Genomic DNA, 5,102 nt, shown 5'->3' with positions numbered 1-5,102 from the left:
ACAAACAAACAAACAAAAAAAAAACAAACAATAAAACAACAAACAGCTATTACATAAGAATACCGAGACTTAAACATAGGTCTGTGTGATCCCAAAGTCCCAAGCTCTTAACCACTCACCTGGAAGATTCTTTTTTTAATTCTGAGATGTTTCAAATGTACAAGGTATAAAAATAATAGAACCCATTAAGTCATCACTTGGCATAAGAAATAAAACATCACAAATAAAAGTAATGTCTCCTAAGTCTTTTATCATATTCTCTTCTCTCACTGGTAGAGCTAACTACTTACCTGAATTTATTTTACCATTTTCATGTGTGTGTTTATACTTTTGCTATGTATGTTCACATTCTTTTTTTTTTAATTTCTTTTCAGTGTAACAGAATTCATTGTTTATGCACCACACCCAGTGCTCCATGCCATATGTGCCCTCCATAATACCCCCCACCCGGCTCCCCCAACCTCCCACTCCCAGCCCCTTCAAAACCCTCAGATTGTTTTTCAGAGTCCATAGTCTCTCATGGTTCATCTCCCACTCCAATTTCCCTCAACTCCCTTCTCCTCAATGTATGGCATTGCTAGCATACGGCATAAGTGTTGTTGACTATCTTCTTCTGCAACATCCTTTAATTGTTTATAATATACATCTTCGTGGATATATGTGGCTCTCCTTCAGTTATGTTAAGAGTTAATTCCAGTAAAAAGTTGGTTTTTTACCAAGAAAACCAATTCACCTTTTCAGAGAGGAACATTTCTCTATTATTTTAATCTATGCATTAGAGAAGAAACATGAAGGGAAGAGTAGTCTGTGTCGCTTCCAACCCCCCACTTCACTATACCAATGTAGCATTGAGGTTGAAAAAATTGGTAATTGCTCTATTCATCTTGAAGCCTGATCCAATGCTCATGGTCAATGAGAAGATGCCTTTTAGCAGCCCTTCGGAAAATGTCCTACTAATCCAGATACTTCACAAGCCTCCTCTGATGAAACACTAAATCCCTCCTAGGAATGGGGAAACTGTTTCTGGCATATCTTAATTCCACAGAGGGCTACTTCAAATTTTGTAAGATTTTGGATGTAGTGTTTTTTGGAAAACAAACCTTTGACAGAGTTTAAGCTTCTTCATCAATTAACTGGTTGTTAGACAATCAATTAGGTGGAACTATCACCTTTTTTTTCCTTCCAGCTAGTGGGATTTTTGATGCAAAGACGACATGGTCATGGAATCCATGGAACACTCCTCAGGCATTGCCTTATTTAACTTGGAGAGACTGCGCTTGCAGGAAAAAAAAGTACAGCAGATGGTAGCTTTCCATGACACAAATGTATAAAACATTTGGTCTTAAATTCTCTTTCAACAGCTGGTATTTTGAATCTGAGTTTTGGGTTGTATCATTAATTCAAAATGCTTGTGATACTGTTCATTGCATGTATCCATTGGCTATAACACTTTTCCTTAATTGTGCCTATTGGCTAAGGCAAGTTCTTCACAGGATTTTCATACCCTAAAAAAAATGTACTGGCCCTATTAAGTGAAGCAAAATCCTATTAAATGAGTGATTATTATATGTCATCCTGTCAGTTAATTGGAATATGGAGTCACTCTGTAATCAGGATAGGTCTCTATATAGTTGCATATTTGTGAAAACGTAAAGAAAATTGGAATGTGAAAGAAATGAGTAGTTACTTTTAAATACAGGCTTGAACTTAATCTTGTTTGGTTATTCTTCAAGTAAAATTCTCCTTCCTTTTGCATAATATCATTAAGTTTAAGTTGAAGACTGGCTGAAAAGAAAAACAATGAAAAAAGGGAGGGAAATTTCCATCCATCCTCAGTAAATTAATACCAGTAAAAGAAAAGTCGGTATGGATATTCCTCTAAGAAAAACTTCAAAAATTGCTTTTAAGTCATGTCTCTGGAAAGGCCTTTTAAGAAGCCCAGGGACAGACTGACCATAGGAATGAACACAAAACAACCTATTTTGTACAAGTTGGGTGAACCTTAATAAATATCTCCAATCAAATGATGAGAGTGTTTTGTTTCAGATACCTGCAGGTGGAAATGTGTCCTGACATTGGCACCATTGTTTGCTCTTGTCTGGGATGTTTTCACACTTAATTCCCTACCCTCATCCTCCCTCACCTCGCCTTTCCCTCTTCTATTACTTGCACTCAAAAAAGATTCATAATGGAATGTTGACTTGGTGATCTCATCCCAAGGTCCTGTCTATTTAGACACAATAATTTGAAGAGGAAATAAAGCTGGTCATATTGGGAAAGGAAAACTAATAAAAAGGTTTCAGTCAGTCACTTAAAAGGAATAAACTAAATTCAATCTCTGTTTCATTCCCAAGCTGGTTTGTACATGTAGGCCAAGCCTGGGTAATAACACAAACCCAACAAATTAGAATTCTGTTCCTGACTCAATATGTAGTTAAAAGGCCCTCTTACTGGGGTCTTTTGCTGCAGTCATTTCTGGGATGAAATGTGGCAGCTATCTCACAGCTGGCTAACATCATGGATACGGGGTGACAATAGGAAGTGACAAATAGCCTTTTAAATTTCAACTGTCAGGTTGATGAAGGAAGAAGAATGCATTCCAAAAAGAACTTCAGGTTGGAATCTGACTAAAATCTTCTATTCAGCATTCCTAATATTAATCAAAAGGGGTCAAAGACACTAATTAACCTCAGAAATTCAAAGTTACATATTTACCCCTTCAGAAAACTGGAATTGCTTCTTCAATACATAATGAGACAATATACCAAAAACTCAGGAATGATAACTTCTGACAAGGAACACATTTTTCAATGAAAGTTAGTTTTTATACGTATTTCCTGGTGGTTAATTAAAAAAGAGAGAGAGAGAAGTAACATTTACTTAATATCCATCTTGTGTCATGGTACTGGGAGATTGACATATATAACCCCATTAAATTACCACAACAGCTCTATGAGCTCCTGAAAAGAGAAATGAACGTCCTTACCAAGTTTCATTTCAGAGTTCAACAAAGAAAGACCTAGGTTACTTTCTAACACTAAATGAGATGAATTTTTCTGATAAAATATAGTAAAGAACAGGTAATGCTCCCATATAAGTACCTTAGACAGAGATGAGCTTTTGAACTGAAACAGAACTTGACAACTCTCCTAGTTGTCAACTTATCTAGTAAGGGAGATACCAGATAGTCTTGGAGGGACAAAAGGATTCTCTGTGCACAGTAATAAGGAAGAGGCTGTTCCAGTGGGAAAACTGAGTGAATTAAGCAGTCAAGCCCTTAAGAGGATCCAAAAAGATTTGATTTGGAGCTGAACTACAAGATCATTCTAAGACTCCGAAAGATAAATTGCCCTTGGATCCTCAAATCTGGATAAAAGATAATTCCATTCAATTGACATTTATTAAAAATTCTTCACTGTATGATACAGTGGAATTTATAATAATCATTGAAATGTGATTTTTTTTCTTTCAAATAGCTTTCTGTGTAGCTATTATTTATGATTTGTGTGGGGAGAAAGTAGAGCAGGAGGAACTTGAGGGAAGAACTAGGAGATCTGCTTGACCACCATAGCTAATGTTAAAAATGGTTTAAAACAGCTTCAAGTAACTAACTTTCAGTCATTACAGTAAGTTCTTCCAGTGAACTTTTCTATTAGCAATAATCACGCTTCAGATAAACCTCATTGGCTACGATACTGCCACTGTGCAAAGCTGCAGTGAACTTTTCTAATTAAACAAATAATCTGGTAACGATTTCAATAGTTAATAGATAAGGAAACTGGGACTCAGAACAGTGAAGTGACTTGCCCATTCACATGGCTTGTCAGAACCAGACTTGTCTTTGTTGCATCCAACATGGTTTCTCCGATACCACTTGGCCTCACTGTGCCAAATTATTTCTCAACCAACTCTGAACCATAATCATTAATTAAAATTATGGCTTAGTGTAATTATTTCTTGTAATTTTAATGGTTTGGTCAGTTGTTTCAGTGATTGTCCAGTTCAGTCCAAATGACCAATCCTTTAGACTTAGGTAGACTCAGCTTCCAAAACTTATCTCCTCCTAGCATTCTAAAAGATGCCAGTGTGCAAAGTTGTTTGTCAAAGGGCAATGTGAATTCACAATCAGCCTGTTTGGAAAGATTCTAATGACTAAATCTGATGATGGTGTCAGTGCTTTGGCAGAATATTCATGAAAAGTTATCCAATGACTTAAATCCAATGGTTTATTACTCCATCTGGAGTTTTTTGATGAGAGAGGGCATGTTGTACTGCCATGCCTATATGAGATTAATATACTAATTTTAACAGTAAGACCAAAGACATTGGGAAATATTTATTAGTAACTATTAAGCAATCCCTACTTTGGATTTTGCCCAAAGTGTTGCACTGTCATTAAAGTATACCTAAAATTATATGGCTTTTATATTTTTAATGATCAAGAGAGTAATGTGTCCTATGTGTTGTGTTGGAATAACTGCCCATGACCTATGTATGTTCAGCTCTCTAAAAGTAAGGAGTGATACACATTTGTAGACTGTAAATTCTAATAGATTTAAAAGACAAAAATATTTGAAACTCCACTGTGACTTTCTCTAATATCCTTGAAACTTTTCACTGACTCATCGTTTTGGAATATAAACCAGGCGATCATGTTTAAGAAGTTAATGACTTTTGATTGAATCAGACAGCAATTGTTTATCTTGGTGGTTCTCCCAAATAAGTACCCTAGACAAAGAAGAGCAACATCTCAACAATCAGCAGTCTTTGATACCACTGGGGACTAATATCTAACTAAGGTGACTATGATCTTTGGAAGAAATTAATAGATTTTATTACAATGGTCCTTTTCTAATTTCTTGGATAAGATATAAAATAAGGTGCTGGAAGATTGGTTATCTAGTTAAAAGATTAGTTTATGTCTCTTCTAATCACCACAAGCATGAAGCTATTAGGAAAGAGAATGAATGTATATGTTAGATGGTAATCTCACCATTGTCTCAATGAGTAGCAGCCACAAAACTGATACTGATACATGTGAGTTACTACCTTACAGTCTAACCTTCAACCAGAATATTGTTTTCCTCTGAGACTACCGTGTA

The 5,102-nt window shown here is 35.8% G+C and overlaps 1 pseudogene; it reads right to left on the bottom strand.

Moving 5' to 3' along the window:
- Positions 1 to 3,599: 3,599 nt before the first annotated feature.
- LOC132000374 (U4 spliceosomal RNA) lies at positions 3,600 to 3,713 on the bottom strand (annotated as a pseudogene).
- Between the last annotated feature and the right edge of the window lie 1,389 nt (positions 3,714 to 5,102).

This window comes from Mustela nigripes, chromosome 13 (genome assembly GCF_022355385.1).
Source record: "Mustela nigripes isolate SB6536 chromosome 13, MUSNIG.SB6536, whole genome shotgun sequence".
NCBI classification, from domain to species: Eukaryota; Metazoa; Chordata; class Mammalia; order Carnivora; family Mustelidae; genus Mustela; species Mustela nigripes.
Note: the sequence above shows the minus strand (reverse complement) of the source record. Positions and strands in the feature narration are given on the sequence as shown.